This window comes from Neopsephotus bourkii, unplaced genomic scaffold (genome assembly GCF_033783945.1).
Source record: "Neopsephotus bourkii isolate Nb327-2 ecotype Australia unplaced genomic scaffold, CSIRO-AGI_Nbou_v1 NB_168, whole genome shotgun sequence".
NCBI lineage: Eukaryota > Metazoa > Chordata > Aves > Psittaciformes > Psittacidae > Neopsephotus > Neopsephotus bourkii.
Window position 1 is genome coordinate 16,411,037 of NW_026900684.1, and position 20,838 is coordinate 16,431,874.

At 37.8% G+C, this 20,838-nt stretch overlaps 1 long non-coding RNA gene across 1 annotated transcript; it reads left to right on the top strand.

The window, feature by feature from the left end:
* Positions 1 to 2,595: 2,595 nt before the first annotated feature.
* LOC133221383 (uncharacterized) lies at positions 2,596 to 11,073 on the top strand. The gene is made up of 3 exons (XR_009727994.1): positions 2,596 to 2,724; positions 3,178 to 3,308; positions 10,220 to 11,073. It is a non-coding gene; the product is annotated as an uncharacterized LOC133221383 (long non-coding RNA).
* The last annotated feature ends 9,765 nt before the right edge of the window (positions 11,074 to 20,838 follow it).

Below are 20,838 nucleotides of genomic sequence, written 5' to 3' on the forward strand. Positions count from 1 at the left end.
ACTCTTTCCAGGATTCTCAATTTTTCCAAACAGTACTACAGAGATTTTCCATATCCTGAATCTGTGAATTCATTAAGTGTTTCAGGTTGGTAGAGAGTCAGCTTTTTTTATATTACTTTTTTGAGCTGTTTATCAAAATTCAAGCCAGAGTAAATCTTCCTCTACAGCAATTTCATTATTTCATTTTTGTCTTGCAACTCACACTGCAATTTGAAATGAAGCATGAGGATTGCTGGAGTTTTCACATCTCTTTTACTGAAACAGCTGCTACCAGAACAGGTTGTAGCTCTGAATCATTTTATCTATAGCGCTAATGGCATTAGCTACAGCCTTACAGGTCACAAGTCAGTACCTTCCGTGATTTCTGTAAAACCACTAGACAGTAATGATACTGAAATAAGGGAGTTACTAAAGTGAGTGAGTAGCTTCAAAACCATCACAGCTCTATCAGAGATGGAGATAATTTTATAACCTCTACAGGTCACAGCTTGATTTTCCAAGTACCAAAAGGACTGCATCTGTCATTACTGAGAACAGAAACTAACTGTGTTTTACAGAACAGCTGACAACTTCCAGCCTAAGCAATAGAAGAATTAAGTTGCAGGGATGTCCAGATACCATATAAAAAGACCAACTGTACATAGTTATAGAACATAAAATTGTTCCTACAGACAACTTTGGAAACAGGACCATTTAAAGCACTGCATTCTTCATGACAGTCATCTATGAAATTTGAAACACAAACGAGGCACAATAAGAAAAATTAATGGTAAAAGTCTTAGGTAATACTGGTCACCACATACGTAATTCAAACATTTTAAAAATAGTTCATTATTTCATGTAATTTCTTTGAGAAATATGTTTAACTGTCATCAGGTTTTGATATGTGCCAGTATTTAACATTTTGTATTTCTCAAGGGTTTAAAAAAATCTAAGTTAGTAGGGCTCCCAAAGGGCAATTTATGAAGAAGTGGAGTAGGAATGGTGGTAAAGACTGCTTACAGGTTGTCTTCTGTCACTAAAGGCTAATTTCTCAAAGTTTATTGTGCGTGTTTTGCACAAGTGCTCTGCTAGACCCCTGTCTGTCCCTAGAATATTGAGTCTGTTGTAACCTATTTCATGGCCAGAAATTCAAGCAAGTATGCTAGAGAGACTAAATGTTTTTCTGTATGTGTTTAAACAATTATCAGATATACCGTAATTTGATTCCATATCTTTCCTCACTCTGTTTTTGAAAGGACTTTTAGTGACACCATGAGAAGGCTTGAGTCTCTTTCCATTTAATCTTTTCCCTCTAGCATGGTTTATGTTCAAGTTGCTTATGTTTCATTTACTTTCAAAAATGAGTGGGCAAGGCCAGCTTCTTGGGCTTTCTAAAAGCCAGTTAGGACCTGAACTTTAAAACTTTAAGCTTTTCTAATTCAGTTTAGCAGTTATTTTGTCTCATTGCTATTTGAAGAGTAGGCAATGAATCTTATCTGTTGAATAATGAATGTGCACTAATGGAATACATTCCAAAAGTTTTAACAGTTCGCTCACAGTTAATGGCAGAGAAAGCACCAGGAGAGGAATTCGCCTGTCAAGATGCAATATTGAAAGAATACATTATAATTACAGATGATAATATTAAAATAGAGATTATTATCAGACTTCCTATCCAAGTTAAGTACCTCATAACTTTACTGTGGCTGAGATCATAACCGTTCTAATCACAGCAGATGAGTAGTTACCTGCAATTCATAAGGGTGAAACAGTTTCACCAGAAAGCAATTGTAGGAAATCTCTCAGGATGGAGGGGCTGTTGATACATGACACTGCTATTTTTTGCCATAGGCTATGTCTAACCTGAAGGAATAGGTTGCCATTTCTGGGTTCAGGTACTTGTTTCAGCTGAATAATGATTCCCTTGCTCCATTTTCAGACAGGATGAACAGGACAGCTAAGAAGCAGGACCATAGTGAATACTGAGAATTTTCATGTCCTTACAGACCTCCTTCCTTGAGTCATTTTATTCAAACAACTTTATCTCACACAAAAGGATTCTGGAGGTAGAACATATACAACTTTAATGCAAACAGGAATTATTACCAAATGTGAAGACAGCTGAGTTTTAATGAGCAACTAGCTAAGCATTAGTATGCTCACTTCTTCCAATAGGACTCCCAGGGGCTTCTGCTGATCAGGCAGGTATCAGTCAGGAGCATGGTCATGCTCCACTTGCCCCAGAAAAAAATCCTTGATGCTGCTGGGTTGCCATCTTCCACTACCTCTGCGTTCTCTCCTTCAGCATTCCGTACCTCCACATTCTAGTATTTCTACTCTTATTCTTGACCTACTCATAATCTTTTTCTTACCAAACTTAGCTCTTTGACATTTTACTTTTCTTATGGCTCTGCAGAGAGTCATACAGTTTCCTCATGTCTTAACAATTTCCTTAGAAATCCAAGCCAAGGTTACACATCTAGGCTCCCTCAGAGTGAGAGCCATGGGTCCTTAGCACATACCAGGGTGAGTATTGTGGAAAGTATTGCACAGAGTAGGTTACACCCTACAGCGCAGATACAATCCCTGAAACCTAACATATCTTTAGCTTAATTTTTAAAAGACTCAGAATTTCACCTGTGGAACAGATAAATGCATCACCAGATATTTATTGTCACTCTTGACCAAAGACCTTAGTAGGAATAAGTATGGGAGATAAAAGACAAAACACTTAAGCACACCGTAAGCACACCATATACCTTTCTAACCTTGGATAGTGATACATTCTGAGAAATGTTTACTTCAAATCATATTTTTAATATCCAAAAGTATCTTCACTTCAGAATGCTTTCTTTTCAGTTGCACATTTAAACCTTTGTTTCTTTCATGTATTTTGCTGTAGCTACTGAAGATTGTTTTCTGAAAAGATTAGCAAAAAGTTATTGTAATCTCTATGACTCAGCGCATGGAACAGAAGAAAGAACATGCAAATTTAGGGGTGGGAAAGATCTAAAAGAAATTATAATGTAATTCTTCTGTGTTAGTTAGCATTAATGCACTATCAGTTCTCAGGCTAGATCAGTGCCTTCAATTTTAACATATAGAGTAGTTTACTAAATAGATTACGCATGAAGACATCTGGAGTACTGAGATATTTGTGATGGTTTATGAAAATTGCAACCTCTATCTTCATAGGTGCTTCTCCAGAAAATTCAATCAGAAATGCAAGTCATTGTGTTCCTTGGCAAAATGTGTGCTGTGTTTCTACACAGCTAAGTACACAGTGGAAACAACAGGGTGGTGATCCAGCAACAGTGACTGTATAGGTAGAGCTAGTACAAACAGAAGTTTATTTACCTGGAAAACTCTTCTCCCTATCATCTTATAGCTTACTCCCCTGGGCTCCCTTCCCTGCCAGTCTATAGCACTGAATTTGTAAGAGTTATCCAAGCATACAAGCCACCACAGGATTTATTATCTGTATTACCATCTTTCGTGGCTTGTCTTTGTATATATGAATATATTATGTATGCTTTGTGACAAGACTTGAATCTGCAATATACTGGGTGGTAGAAGGGAGGAATTGAGGTTCTTGGGTTTTTTAACCTTTTTAAAACATTGATGTATCAGAACCTCTGCTATGTTCTGAAGTGTGAAAGAAGAACACCTTATGTTGTACAGTGCCCAGTTCAAGCATTTCACCAGTAATGTCCTCTTCCTTCAGTGTTAGGTCATGAAACATATTTTACCATGAATTTTTAATTTGCAAGGTTTGGTTGATCTGCTCACTGCAAACTGTGCAGCACTGAAGAGACACCAGCAAGGACTGAGGCGGGCAGGGGGGGGAATAGCTTTATTCCTCCTTCTTTCTAAGCTGCAAAGAATGCTACTGGTTCTGTAAAAATCCTCATGGGGACACTGTATTGTCCTGCTCTCCATAAATTAGATTATCTTCCTTCACTTACTCTTTCTCAAGGAAATACTTTTTTCTGGTGTTCAGTGAGAACATGTAATTTTTTCTTCTTTCACTGTAATTTATTTTTCCATAACCTTCTTCCTGCCCTGCATCCTGCCTATGCTGTCATCCAGAAAACTCAACACTATGACACACATGACCTCCTCAGAACAAAGATCTGAGGCTGAACCTTGCAGCATGCAGGGAACATGTTTGTAAGCTCTCTCTAACTTTATGTAAAAGCAATGAAACTATTTTCATTAGCTTAGTCAGGAATAGGTGATGTCTGTGGTCTTTACCAGAACAAAGCAAAAGAAACTTCCTAAAATAGTGAAATTTTCATCACAAATGATGTGATATTTGACATCCCTAATAGACAAAGTAATACCTGAGATAAGATCAAGCGAGGTCTTGAAAAGAAATGCAGGCAGCTACCCTACCAACTCTCTCGCACATATTTGATAATACTTGAGATTTGATAATATTTCTGTCTCCTGTCAAATGCTTAAGTCTCTGGTGTCTAAGGGGGGGAGAAAAAAAATGTTCATTTCCTAAATGGCTGTGAAACAGTGCAGAGCATCTCTGATCTAAATAATATAATCAGATTCATGTGTTTATAAAGATATACTACTGTGTAGCTGTTGGGGTGTTTTCACAATGATTTGCAATAGAGAAGAGGTTATTTTTATGCCCATCTTTTAAAAAGTCCAGAACTGTCCAGGGTGCTCCGGTCTTGGAGAAAACTTTTAGAGTCTGTGTTCAGTAGTGGGCCCAAAAATCTTGTTGAGACATTGGAAAGTGTCCAGCAGCGTGCTGTGAGGAGCCCTAGAGCACCTGACCAGAGAGCAGGGGTTGAGGAGGCTGGGCTCTTTTCATTTGGAGACATGGAGAAAACTGTGGAAGAGGAGGTGGAGTGGTATCCCTAGTTGCCTGGGAGAGCATTACAAAGATAAGGGATCCAAACTCCCCAAGAAATGGATCCTGGTATTGGCAAATGCCAGACAATCAGCAGTGCCCATGAGTTGCACTTTGAGAAGTATAGATTGGATGTCTGGAAAATCTTATTGCAGCATGGGAACAGGCTGCCAGTGTGGCTTGTACACATCTCTCCATAGAGGTTTTCAGACATGATTAGAAGTCACACCTGACTTCATTTATACCGGGACTAGTCCTGCTTCAGGTAGGAGATTGGACTTCATAACCTTCAGAAGTCCCTTCCAACAAACATTTCTATGAGAACAAAAGTGTAAGAAAGTGCAATACATGTGTGCTATGCTCCCAAGTTCTGTAAATAGTGTCTGGTATGATTCATACTATTTTCTACCAGCCTTGATAGAAATTCTGCTTCAAGCATTCTGTAACCACATCAGAAGATGGTGTCTTCCCCAGTCAGACTGAGGAAGTATTCCAAGATCAAAAGACTAGAATACTTTCAGCTTTTCCTCTAGGGATCTTGTTTTAAAAGACCATTCCTTTTAAACAGATATCCAGCCTATATGGCAGCATATGTGGTAACTAACCAGCTTGGATATATAGTGGAGAAAGGAAGAGAGCTTTGAAAGGTTTATATTCTGTGATTATGAGTGACCTCTAAGGAACAGACCTCAATGAAACTTGCCCTTTCCCTTTCTGTTTGATGATTTTCCTACTGAGAGAGAAATCTATAGTCGTTAACAAGACTGTCATGACTGCTTGCAAAGATCAGATGCTCTGTTCACTGAACCAGGCTTTTTTTTCTTTTAATTCACAGAGGCTATTTTGTTAATGGGAATTTGGCAGCATAATAAATTAACTGCAGCATTTTTCTTTCCAGCTGCTAAGGGGTTGTGATATGTGTTTCAAGTCAGGTTCCCTGAGCTGTATTTTCTGTCTGACTGAACAGGCCACAATCAACATAGGCAAAACCTAAGCAGACAGTATCAAAGAACATGGTTATGACTTATTTCCAGCATAATAATCAATACTTGACAAACTATTAAAAACACATTAAAATGACTGTGGTAAGAGCCATCTGACAATAGCATGTAATCCATTTGCAAGCGCAATTTTAGAGTAAAAAAAGAGCAAATTGCAAATGAAAATATTTGACAAATGGATGTATATAGATGTCTTATTTCAAGCATTCTTAGTCATGGCAAAAACAGAAGAACGCAGCCTGAATCCACTTTTCAGTGCTCAAGTAGAAAAGGGTCATCAGAGCTCTTTCTATTTTGAGAAAAAAGAAGCAAATTATAGGACCAACAATATTCTCAAATAAAATGAAACTCTAAAATATATTTTTCACAATGGAGTAGGTAATATCAGAAGTATACCTAGTAAGTAGAAGCCCATGTTAATTTCTGACAGGTGAATTACCTTACTCTGTCCAGCTAGTAATGGCATCTATCTTTGTCGTTTCCAGCTCTCTCCTGCAACTCAGCCACAGGTTTAAAAATGCACCTTCTGACACCCACATTAGCTCCTGATTTTTTGTTGTTATTTTCAGTATTCTCTTGGTACCCACCCCCCTTCTTTTATTTAGCAGTCATCACTCTATATCTAGCACAGCACAGCTTCTTCCCTTTAAAAGGCCTAGATCACCTCTTCTCTGCAGGCACCTCTACTGCTTATTTCCACTTGCTGCCTCCCTAGCTGTGATGTTTCCTTGCTCCAGAGCCCACAACCTCTCTGACTGCATTCCCTTCTGCTGAAACTGACTTCACCCATGCTACACCGCTTTCCTCTTAGCCAAGCCTCACAACTGGTCATCTTCCCACACCTTCTTGTCTCTTGAAGACCACTGACACCTTAGCTTCCCTGGCCTTGTCCACTCCTCATTCTCTTGCTGCTCTTCCAGTGCATCTTCCAAAGGGTTCTTTTCCACTAACAGGAAGGTAACTTCTGTTAAAAGCAGTCATTGGGGTTTACATATTATTTTAAACATGGACTTTTGCTGAATTCCTAATTTCCCATTTTCTTTTAATGTTGTAGAGTTGTTTCTAACGGGTTAATCTAGATTGTCTGTTGTTATGAATGTCAGAAGGGAAAACCAGAGACTGTGACAACAGTGGTAATTTTGCAATCAATAAAATGCATGTTTTGCCTCAGTCACCAATTCTATCTTCTGTAATTTACCTTCTGCCTCAGAAAAAAGCTCAGCCAGTAGCTTTCATCCAGTCTTCACTGCTTGCTCTTTAATATTCTCTGCATCATGAGTAGCATCTCTGAAGTTATTAATTTCTCTACCTGCTTCCTGGTCATGATCAGAAACTACGCACTTATTTGAACTCAATGCAGATAAGGACAGAAATTCATTCCTCCTAGGAACTCTTTTCTGTTCTCTGCTACATAGATAGGAGCAGCGATATGGACAGACATCCCCTGTGGTACAGTAGGAGAGTGCTAGGAAGGAGATTCTGTTGTACATGTGTTTTCAGAGCCACATATTATTCTGGCATACAAGCCAGTGTCCCAGTCCTGATGATTCTTGGAATGTACTAGGTGTTGTAGGCAAGACCTCTCTAATGTCCCTTGGTAAGTGATATAGGACAGCATGGTCCAGCTGGCAGACACCAGGCTGAATTCTAGCTGTAGGCAAGCTCTGTCTGCAGCTAGTACATGGAGTGGATGGCACATGCACTGGACCAGGAAGCCCCTTGATGACAGAAGCATCAGTAATTTCTTTGAAATGCAGCCATGTGGGCTGTCCTTTGTGAACACCTTGTTACTACTACGGAAACAGTGATGACTGTTCAGAAACTGTTCTCCCTTTCAAAGGATTAACCTCCTGTAGATAAGAACAAGTATATGGAAAAGCTTTATATGCTTCTTGAAGCAGGGCCAGATTTAAAGTGGCCTGGACGTTCATAAGGATCTGGGATGATCCCAGATATTTTAGTACTTGTTCTTCACTTCGTCACCTCCATGGGAATGTGATGCGGAGAGATCGGTTTATTTCCTGCTAGAGCCAGAAGGGATCATCTCACCTGCAACAGGGAATATGAAGGTTCAGTTCAAGGTGTGTGGTTCCCTTTCTGCCACATCTGCTTGTTACTCTCTGTAATAAGGACAAATTGTATTCCATTTAATTTTTCCATGTTTTTGAATTTGGATTTTTTTATGGTGTGTTTGCTGTTTAGTGATTTTATGATCAGCCCTCAAAGGTTTATAATACTCTTTTTCCTAGTGTGGGTGGATCTATTTCCACTTCATTTTGAATGTTGCCTTTTAATCACAAATGCCATTCATCTGTGCATGGATTTTAAGCTCTGTGCAAATCCTTCAGATACAGCAAAACAACTTGTTTGTTTAAAGTGAAATCCCTGAGAACTCTGCAAAGTGGAAATCTCTGTGGAATGAGGTCTTTGCTCCAGATTTCTTCTGGAGTGCTGGAGAAAACACACCCAGCTCTGACATCAAATATGGAACAAATGGCCTGGGACTCTAATCTTTCAAACCCTAGCTACTCATGCTGACTATAAACACACCTTGGACTGGAATCCAGGAGGAGACTGGAACTGACAAACAAAGGTGAAGGGAAAGCATCAGAGAAATATGAGCCCTACAGACTCCTTGTTGCTCAATGTCAACTTTATATTTCCACCTACCACATAATAGTACCCTAAAGATATAAGAAGTTGTTTCCAGCACCTTAAACATGGACTGGTTCCAGACTAGCCTTGTTCTTGTAGACCAGTTTGAGGGCTGATTCAGGTAACGTGGCTGGGAAGCTGTAGTTTCAGAGGCCAGGAGATGCTATGCAGAGACCACACATATAAACTCTTTATTCATTGGTGTTGAGCTTGCTGAAATAAAAGGAAAAGATTCTGAGATAAAATTGAATGCAAAAGAAACTCTTGTTGCCTTCAGTACAGTCAGGATTTAATTTGGTCTGAATCAGCCACCTGTGCATTAAAAGAGTATTACCAAAAAGCTCTGTACACAGCAACTGAGCTTGCTGTATATTGTTAGAGTGCTGATACACACCTTCAAGTTCAGAAGGGATACAAATCCACCTACTACACCCAACTCTATCAATAACAATTGATTGGGTGGTGCAGTCTTATCACTCAGTCCCTGCTATATACAATTGAACGAGACAGTCTTCCTCTACTTCCACCTTCAGGAAGATTCTGGAAGACTTTCAGTTCTGATGATTAGGCTCCCTTCTCTATTTTCCTCACTTTCATTTGTGACTAGTTTATACCTATACTTTCCTATGTCAAGATTACCTTTCCGTTTAAGTTATTTTTCTCCCTGCATTGTTACAGATATCCCCCATGTTTGTTAGACTCATGACTGGCTTCTCTTGGTCATCTTGGAGATCCTTCTGGTCATCCTGCCTTTTGTTCCATTCAGAGTTACTTAATCTTGAATGAGGTGGCAAGAGTTATTTGCGTTTCCTAAGTGCTTTCTGTCATGGTACAAATAACTGCACATACATCCAGCCTTCCTACACTAGATCCCATGCAAACAAAATACCCACATAGTTGCTCCTCTCCAATAATCTATCCCTTACCCCATAACACTCATTTACATGCAAACCATGGAAATCCCAGGTGGGTAGTGCTGATGTCAAAGGGTTACAGCAGGCTGGAACAAGCTGGGAGAGGGATGCAGTGAGGTACACTATAGTAGAGCAAAAAGTGCTGATAACTGCCAGGTTGTCTGTCAATATCCAGCTTCCCCTTTCTCTTGGAAGACATGCTGATGTATTGTGGAACTTCACTGGCACACATCACCCATTTCTCATGATCAGCCTGTGATTATTTGGCCTTTTCTTTCCAGTGTTTCTAAAGGTTTATGTATAGCAAAAGAGAGCATGTAAAAGAAAAAAAAAGTGTATATACAGGGAAAAAAATAAAAAAAAAAGAATCAATTTTGTGCACTTTATATTAGAATATTGCTAAAACCTGTATCTCCCCCACCTCTTTGTCTTAGAAGCTGTTTTCCAGCTTTTCTAATATCAGGAAACCAAAACTCCTGTAGAGTATGTTTTATCAATATGATATCCTTCCCTCTTCCTGGCTTTTCTCTCTGAACATTGATGGTTTTCATGTGTTCTCTTCAGAAAAATGCATTATACTATTCTTCCAACTAGTCAAAAGTATTGAAGACTTAAGATACCTGCTTCTAAAGTCACAGAAGTATAGCAGCTGATCTCTATAGAATTGCTTGTCTTTTTGCCCTCTTGGCCTTTGCTGTTTTCTGTTACTGGCAGGTTTTCTAAATCAATTCTAAAACCAAGATAAGACAGGACCTTTTAAAAGATAAATTTAATATCCCTTACTTTATTTTCCACAGTCTTTTGGGGAGAAAAAAAAGGATAACCAGATTCATTTGCCTGTAGCCAGCCATGTTTTCCTTGCCTGGGATTTGTGAAAGAAGAGATGATAGAGCCTTCATTTTTCACCTATATCAGTGCACTGAAAATTTGACAGTGGTATTGAATGCAAGGAGAGAAAGTGAGAGCGTAGCTTGTATACCTCAGCAGCTGTCTCATTTCTGTATTTTCTCCTTGAGTCAGTCTGTGTGGGCAAGAGGTTATGAGGTCTTAATATCAGTGTTGTAAAGATAACATGAGCTAGAAAGGATATGTTAAATAAGAAAAATATATATATAAACCAGAGTAGATTAAACTGTATAAACAAGGAGAATTAGGTGGACTACATAGCTCTGAGAGAGCTACTTGTGAGTAATTTGCGGTATATTCAACTGTTGTTTAAAAATTACCAAAAAGAAATCCTTCACTCTTGATTTGCTAAGGTGATACAGCCATGACAAAGACCAATAACATCCTAGAGTGTGTGAGGGGAGGTATTTTTATTAAAGGAAGGCCATTTAAGACATTGTAGAAAGCTCTAGTGAAACTTTACCTGTAATATTGGTACTAGTCATTTAAAAACTTAGTTCAACCTGGAAAAAGTACACAAAAATATAAGTATGGAGAGTAGAGAAATTCCAAGTCTTGTTTATTAGAATTTAGATTTGCCTTTTGCTCATCACAGTGTGGAAACAAATATCACCCAGCAGAAAAATGGAATGGGTTCTTTTAAGAGAAAGATACATCTTATATATGACAGCAACACAGAGGCTGTCTTAAGCCACCTTGGAGACCCAGACTAACATACTTGACACATTTCACGAAAAAAAAAAAAAGAAAAAGAAAAAAAGGCTTATTTTTTCATGGATATGACCACTTTCCACAGTCCCAAAGTTTGAAATAGCCGTATGCTGAAATATAATGAAAACTTGCTGGAGTAGGGAATTGCAATTTGGCGCAGGTTAGACAGACAAGACTCAATATCTACCAGTTAGTCACACCATCACAATCCAAAATAGGTCATAGCTAGGTTCTTTTCCTAATTTTTTGTCAGAATTTCACAGATTCATTTGATGAACATTTCCATCAGTCATTATCTTAACCAAAAGAATGTCACTTTTTCTTCATGTACTGTATCTGAACTTTTCCCTGCAGTTAGTTTCCTTGGTTCAGCAATCTTAATGAATTTTTCTAATGAAGAAAAATTAAAAAGTAAAGCTGGCAGAAATAAGATCAATAAATACATTATATTAGCAATGACTGGCTGTATTTTTATCAACCTCGTTATGAACAAGGGCTAGCGCACTAAGCTCTGTGCAGCATGTGTTCAACGAAATCTAAATGAGTCCTTGGAAGCTGGCAGTTCCACAGCTGCTGACGCTGGCACTAATGTACTTTGCGTTAGTTTGCCACAGCTGGAGATTTTGATTCACAGATATGAAAAGAATCAAATTCATTTTCCTCCTTTCCTTCCTTTCCTTCCTTCCTTCTTTCTTTCTTTCTTCCTACTTATAAGACCATTTGAATCAGTATAAAATTGTGGGCCAGCAGAAAAAACATTGGCTGCGGAATAGGAGGTGCACAGATCATTGCACAGAAAACAAGAGACTCAATTTGCTAATCTATTGTTAATACGAAGAACAGATTGAAATGCATGTACACACAGAGGACTGAGAGAATATGCATTCAATATTTAGAGTCTCTGGTGGTGATACCGAAATGGCTGAATTCTCAACGCCTGAACACTACATCTCAAAAAAGCATTTAAGCTTGAAGTCTTTTTCCTGAAATAAATTAGGCACCTAAATAAAAGTTAAGCCTACAGCTGTTGCGTTGAATCTGGGCCATGGTGTACTTCTTTTCCTTTATCCTCAGTATTGCTGATGGTGGCAGGGCAGAAGACTCTCAATGAAATCTTTTCCAGTCCCATCAAATGCTTGAAGAAATGCTGGAAATTACTGTGCAGCAGAAAATTACTGTAGAATCAGTTCCTATTAGTCTCTGAGGATAAAATGGGGAAGGACAGCTAGGGGAGGATGAAAGAGAAAAATAACCAACACAGTGCCGGTGCCTTTGCAGGTTGAATGCAACGGATATATGGAAGGATGCTTGCAATACCCGTAATTAAGCTAAATACAAAATGTCAGAGGAAAAGCTATTTGCTATTCTACAGATAAAAAGAGCTTCTTCTTTTATTCAGGTGTGTGTAAGGGCAGTAATAATAATAAATTGACATACATTGTGGCAAGAACAGTTTCCATACTGCGTCATAACTATCTTATAGTTCCAGCTCCTGTTAACACTACGTAGAAGACATTTCCAGTGCAGAAAATCTGAGCTTATGTTAGCTGTTCCCTTTCTAGCAGAAGCCCCTTCACCATTCTCCAAGGACCAAAGGCAGGGAAGCTGTGACCACCTCTCCAAAAACACCTCAGATGGAGGGAGAGAGGAACCACACTTCTAGGTTCCAGGACAAAGATTCATTTAAGGGCTCTTTGACAGACACTGGGTAACCACAATTCCTGCATGTGAAACTGCCGATTTTGCTAATTTTAAGGAATAATCAACATTTGCAGGGACCTAGCCCCAAGTTTGTAACTTTCGCTTTGAAGATCTTGCAGTTTAAAGAGATTATAATTTTGTTCCATTACTGATATAGATATTTGTCATACTGATGTGACAGACAAGTGTGTGTTCTTTTCGATTCAATCAGGTGAAGATTTATCTCAGACTTACGAGAAAGCCACAATGCAAAGGTACATCCTATATCTGTTCCTCAGCTTTATCTTGGCCCAGCATATGGCAGTGTACTTTTAGACTGGTTAATCAGAATTCCTCCAGTATTTTGTCCTAATACAAAAATCATTAATCTTATGTCTGTAAGATACTCTGCAGACCTGTTGTCACTGGGCACACATTGGTTATGTGACTGCCTGCACTTAGTGAGCAAGAACAGTGCATTAATTTTGTTTGCAAGGTTTTTTTCCAGACATACATTCATTTCATTTGATCTGTGTTCCTTGCTGAGCTTTCCAATGGTAGGAATTTCATAGAAAATAATTGTAAAATATCTAGTTTTTTGGTAAGAAAGTTTAATGTATGAATATTAAAATACAAATTATGTTAAAGACCAGGATTAAAGTTACACTTTGAAAAACAAAATAGAGTTTCCATCTTTCTGCCAAGAAAACAGATGTTTCAGTACCTTACTTAATTAGAAATGTTAATAAGCTACTAAGTTATGCATTAATTTGCAAATATGTTCCCCTAGCAAACTGCTGTATGCATATCTACACACATTTTCACATACCAATATAAAGTTTTCACCTACATGAGGATTAAGGTGTGGAAGAGTGGTGGAATCTGGACACATCGAACATTTTAAGCTGATCAGAAGCAAGCTTTCCACCTTGCAAATATCTTAAAATTTGTATTCTATAGACATAGCACCAATCTATCAACCAGTCTGAAAATATTTCACTTTTACCCTCCAGCAGTGTCAGGTTTGAAAATGGAATTTATGACTCACTGCTAAGCCGTGAATTGTGCACCTTGAATCTCTTCCCCGGGCTCAGGGCTTCCTGGTCACAGATAGCTGCTCATTGGAAAGGAAGAAGATAACAGCACACACATGCTCATAGCTGTTCATATTAAGTTGCTGTTCCTCTCAGTTTATTGATTTTAGGCTAGTTTCTAAGCCAAGAAGTTGAATGAAGTAACTCAGTAACATTGCTTTAGCTGAAATCCATCTAGACACAGGATAAAAATCAAAAGATGCTGAGATCAGCCTAATGGGTTAAATTGTGCTGTATATGCTATGTGTTTTCCTACTTGCAGAAAGAGCTGATGGGCAGGACTAGATCATAAATATTATTATCCTTTATACACCAGGTAGCAAGGAGGCTGAGGAATTGTGTTTCCTTGAAATATAATATTTATATTATTATATATATTATATTTATATTTTCTGATTATGTTTATATATTATATAATTATAATATAATTAACAAATAAAAGGCTAAGGTGGCCTTTATACCTTCACTGATCCAAGACATGCTATAAGTGTAAATCTCAAGCCACTTTCTAAACTACTGTTTGTTATTTGCCCTTTACTATGAATAACTTAGAAATGCACTTCTTGTGTTTTAATTTCAGTCTCACCATGAGTCCAGTAGATGTCAATAGGCTCCATGGTACTCAGTTCCTCTGAAAGTTTGAGCATAGCTTTCAATGGTATTTTGTAGAAAAAGAAGATCAGAAAACAAGTATGAATATTATAATTGTGCACACAAACCCACATTTACACATCGAAGTACTTTATATATTCAAGTATGCTCAAATTTTATAAATGAAGAAAATAGATTTCCTTTAAAAGATTGTCATTCTTTCTTCAGCCCACTTGATAAATTTAACACAGCTTACTAAAAGCAAGGCAATTATTTCTATCAAATGTATTAAATTTAAAAAGAACTGAATCAGACACCTTTAGATTAATGTGGAAATGCAATAGGAGTTTATAATCTTTGCTCAAATATAAAGCCAAAGTAAAAAGAGTGGCACTGATGTTCATCCCTCACAGCTTATCTGTAACAATTGAAAAGCAAAGCATCAGCATGATCTAAACTAGTTTGTATCATGTAGTTACCATCTATCATTTGCAAATCTGTTTGCAATTTAGCCATCATATATTGATCCCAAAGACATAGCCACAGGGAAAGAAAAGGTCCTTTCAAGGAGCTCTGCAATGAACTTCAGTGAAGTTCATTCAGTGAAGATTGGTCTTTTGCTAAAACAAAATCTGCAAAAAACAGTTCAAGCATAGGTTGTTTTTTTTTAAACGTTAAGTAATCAATTGTAATAATTGAATTTCCGAAAGATCTGTTCTGCTAAATGCATGCTCATGATTTAGTTAAAAAATTAGGAGAGTAATCATCATGACAAAGGAGCTATGTGTATAAAATAGGGTCAGTATGTCTAAGTGTGGTTAATTCCTTGGCAATGTAATGTAACCAATGTATGGTTAATTACATAATTTACTGCAGTCCTTATAATCCTACTATAATTTAAGATTCTAATTATTCTATTAAGTAAATCATTTTCAAAAACCCTGACAGAAGAGGCAAATTTTTGTTTTGATTCTATTGTAATCAGCCTAAGGATATTTCCTTTTCACATCCGTAAGCAGTAATTGATGGTGCAGTGCAAATAAATCAGATTAATTCTAAGAATATCAAAATCATTTACCTGCTTTGAACATGATGCATATTCCTGTGTCCTGGAAGCAGTAAAGTGAATATCTGTCTTATCTCTCAAAAAAAAATTTGTCTTATCTCTCAAAACAATTTTTAATCTGATTTCGGGGTTTACCTCGCTGTACTTTCCCCATGTACGTCCTCTAGATTGCTGAGAATTCACCTTTATGAATCAGAGCTAATGGCATGTGCTACCATGAAAACTGGATGAAGACACTCTTATGAAAGTGATCTTTACTCACAGCCTATGGACTGGAAACACAAAACAGTTCTATCACATAGTGGGACTCAGTGTGCAGAAACTGAAGAGTGTAAGAGGGACTGGGACATGCACATGCGACCCCAGCTGGCTGACCTGTTTCAAAGCCTCAATCTTAGGAATGACTACATAGAAACTAATATTACTTAAGGAATAATATTCAGGGAAAATGTTAATATACACCAGGTAAAAAAACGCAAATATGATCCTGAAAGACCTGTAATCACTGCCATTTGAGATTATCATGTTCCCTGAGGAACATTTTTCCAGGGTAGAAGTAATGTCTGGAAACATCTTGACCCCATAAAGAAAAATCACTGAAGCTGCTGGTAAGCAAAAGAGATAGAACATTCAGTCAGTGCAGCTCATTTCATCTCTCAGGAGTGTGGGTTGCCCTCTTTGCTCCCCGTGGGATGTCTCCATTGCAGTATGCTCTTTTGGTAAGCGCGGTGAATCAGCAATCAAGGCATATGTGCTGGTGCGAGTTGCTATGCTCTTTTTGAGAGGTACAATTGGCTGCTCCTAGAAATCCTCTTCAGCGTAGAATGGCAGAAAGGCTGGAGTCGGAAGGGACCTTCAAACATCGTCTGGTCTAGCTCCCCTTTAGGCTGTGAGCTTTTAACAGTCACCATACAGATGACTTATATCTGTAGCACACTTCTAGCAACTATTAATAATTTAGCTGTCTCTTATAAATTATTTATACATCAAGTCCTAGTATAAAGTGTAGCAAAAAATCCACCTATTTCCTGACTGGAAGCACAGCCCTAAGAATGTGGTCCCAGAAGTAGAAGTAGGTGCAGAGCACCTGGGTCTTGGGCTCAAGCAGAGGGCAGGTGAAAGACCCTTCAACCAACCCACACATGCTGGAAGACTCAACACCTGAATCTCAGCAGGATGAAAACCTGACAATGGGACACATCCACTGCACAGTCTAACTAACCCACAGTGCAAGATTAATATTTTACTAGTGAATTTGGCTGAATATTATGCTTAATTGACTTTACAGAAACACATTAGAGCGGAGTTTCGTGAGTGCAGTTAAAATAAGTACACTTCCTAGATTGCTTATATTGTGCCTCTGACCCATTAGTTTGATTAAAATTTTGGCTGATTTTGCCAAAATGATTCATAAGAATACCAAAAATGTTATGAATTGATTTAGTTTCATTTTACATCACTAAAAAGCCCATCTGTTTCCCAGCCTGGTTTTAAATCTCCTGCACATGGAGTGTAGAGGAGCAGATTTATTTTATTATGGATGGCTCTGAAGACTGCAGTTTCCCAGAGCTGCATATTTCATGCTTTCTATGTCCCATGGTACCTCCCCAGGGACAGTGTGGTAGAACACTGCTCCCCTAAAGGAGGCACAGCAGCTGGATATTTGTACCTCATTCAGCTGGAATAACAGTTTCTATTTGCTCAAAATATAATGTTTTCTTTGTTCTGATTCATACTAAAGTACCCTTTAGTGTTTTAATGACCCTTTTAATAGACAAGAATTTAATCTTTTACCAAGAAAGGAAGCCTGGAATTTGTTCAAAAGTGAGTATACTTTGGTATGTGGGATAAAATAAGACTTCACCACCCTCAACTTCTATTCCTGTTTAATCATACTTCCACACAGGGATCACTGGGGCAAGATTAACTTCCAAAAATTATCAGCAAGACAGAAAATTCACAGCAGGCGTGTTTGCTATGTTTATTTGGATTTATACAGGTGTATCTGAAAATACTATCTCTTACCAATTTCATTTTTGCAAAAGACATAAATCCCTTTTGAATTCATCTTCTGTAGCTTTTACTGAATGGGAAAAGAATAAAACTTTTTTTCCCAATCTCACGAAACATTCAGCTTACTTAAACTGCACATCATAAGTATCCCCCCTACCCAGACTCCACAGTTCTGTGGCATCCTATGTTCACCTCCTCACTGGGTTTTCTCTTATGCAAGGCTTCACGGAGATAGAGATACCCTTCAGGGTTTGGGCTGTTACATGCGGCAATTACTTTTAGATGGATGAGTGTCAGTTTAAAGTCAGAGTCTTCATGTCCTAGTGGAGAGCAGTCCAGAGTATCACAGGTGCTTGAGACATGTTACTCTTCCACTTGCAGTTGCATAAAACAAATATGGGAGAGAGAAGGGTAACTGACATTTTTCTCTCTGTCTACAGCTTTCCCCAGATGACAATTATTCCATGGGAGGGACAGGTCAGCTAGAGAAAAACAGGGAAACCTCATCAGAACAAGCCCCAGACCTATTCTTGGAGGTGGCATGAGTATTAATAGTGTAGATTCATGTTAACAATAATACCCAAAAAACAGCCTAGAACATGAACCACCATCCTAATAGCTTTGTAATGCACAGCAGAGACAGGTTCAGAGCTTAAACTCAGCATAGGATATTCCCATACAACAGGACTATTACTGGGTGGGGAAGAAAGCTAAGAGATGGGACAAGCCTAATGTCTTTGTTCAATATAACAAAAATGAAAAATATCCCCTGTCTTTCTTTCAAGCAGGTAGCTGCTTTTAGCATGGGAACTCTTCAGAAAGACCTGAAGGTGTTGAAAAACATAGATTATCGTATTTTCACAATGTCATTGTTGAGGCTGTGATGCTTGTATTTAGTTGAGCAAGAGTCTTGCATGTGATGTGTAACCAAAGAGGCATATTGAAAGGAGATACCATTTGCAATGATGTACTTTTCCCTTTTTTAAAATGCCTTAAATGTTAAGTAAAAAAGTTTGTAGAAAACTTAGAACAGCTGAGATTAAGAGCATCCTTGCTACAAGCAATAGAGGCTAACTGTATCAGCTATGGTTTCTTCTCAATAGAACTAATTTAATAACTTGGTAGAAATCATTCTCCCTATATATTCCTGTTCAGCATCTTTTCTTTTAAGGGCTGATTATTGCAGTTCCTGTGTAAGTAGGGGATATAAGGGAGACTTCTAATATTTTATGTCTTCCAAACTCTGTTAGTTTCTAATTGGCTTACAGGAAAGCATTGGAAAGGTCCGTTACAGCCACACCAAAGGGACTATTTAGACTGATGTAGAAAACAGTTGATAATTCCCATTGCACCTTGAGTTCCTTTTTATTTAATTTCACTTGACACTGCTGCAGGGAAGAACTGGCTTCTTAATAAACTAACTCTGTGAATGTTTTCTACATGTAGTAAGAAAACACTATTGAGGCTGGTCTTCTTTGCATAAAATATTTAAATATTCCCAAATTAGGGTTTGGACTCAAGCCTTCATGGTCAATATATTAACCATGGGATCAAAGAGTCATTCTGATGCTTTTATGCCAAAGGTTTATGAACTTAAACAAAGTACCACAGCTTTGCAAAAGAGACTGAATACCTCCCAAGAACACTCAGTAGTTAATGGCTAGGCACTGTCCTGAGAGGCAAGAAACTGCACTTGGTCCCTGTTACAGATGCAGAGAGATCTGTACCCTGGTAAACAGGCACATAATCAGCTCAGCACTATGAGTGCATTGTTTATCATACTGCTCTCCAGGGCTAAAATTTTAGGCAGCAACTGATTTAGGGTACTGATGTTTTAAATTTGTACTTAAAAGCATATCATTAATGCCATCTATTAGAAAATGAAGTCTGTTTGTGAATTAATGTCTCTGTCTCAATCCTATATATGCAATGCATTGGTCAATAGATTTAATGTTTAAAACTGAGGCCACCTGCCATTTGGTTCCTGGGGCTGTTACTGGTTTTTGCTTTTTCAACCTGAAGTAATAATTTGCTTTTTCAGCTAGAATTAGATATGATGCTGGTTTTCACATTCATCCATTTCTGAAGAATCAAGTACATCTAAACCCTAAAGATGACACTGATAAACTACAAATTCTTCGGATTTTCATAAACCCTGAAGTTTCTGAAAGATATTTTCAGCACACAAAGTACAACTTTAGCTTCAATAAATACAGAATTGCTACAAAAAAACCCTGCAGATAGCAGCTTATATCCATTCTTTAATTTGCACTGTTTTAATGGCAAAGATGTAGAACACACCAAGCACCACGCCAAACTATAATTTGTCTTGAACCAAACAGAAACACATTGCTTCGGGGGAAATATTCATTCAAATTGTTTCCATTGTACCTTCTTCCTCAGGTACCTCCTACATAATCCAACTTGGTATTTTGCAATTAAGTCAAGTTCTTTAATGCAGTAGCTTTCCTTCTTCTCTCTACCTGCCAATCAAATTGTACTACAAAAGCTTCTTCTATGCTCACCCAGACAGCTGGCTGTAAAGTGCTCACTTTGCTCTCAAAAAATAATGACATGCAACCTACCGCTCTGTACAATCTGTTATCAGATCATCTGTGTGGCATAATCCCCACCCTGCTATGTCAGAAATGTATCATGTATTCAGCTGTCTATCATTTCTTTATGTTCATTAAACCTTTGATGAAATCAGTGACCCAAAATAGAATATGAAAAATAGAGCATCCTTTGAAAGCTTTATGAAAGGGTACTCAGTCATTTTAAGTATAGTATGTAAGTATGAAAGGAAGAACAGGTATCACAGAAAAGCATGCATTTTTTAGCTTCAATTTCCATTAAAATAACAATCTGCATTTTTTGTTTATATGTTAATGAAAATAACTTCTCTGCAGCCTAATGGCCACTTTATGCAGATGAATAAACTTGAAACTACTAAAACATTGTTACTCCACTAATTCATTTAAGAGTTATAGTGTAAGACAGACAGCTCTGCCCTTCTTATCAGTGGGAGGAAGACAGCAAAATGCCATCTTGGCTTTCTTCAGTAAGTTATACACACATACAGTCTGTTGATTTCACATATAATTTTATATGTCTGTATCAATGTACCCATTAGATCTATGTCTACAGTTACTGCATACATTAAAATACAAAAATACAAACCCAATGTCATAACAAATACTGGTTTTTACTATAGAAGAGGCACAGCATGACAAGTTTGTGAAAATTGTTATTTAATATGACTGAGGGAAATTTGATATTCCTAAGTGCTGAAGAAAAATCCCCAAATCATTAAAGTTCTTAAATATTCAATGGATTTTTGCCTTAATTAAAAATA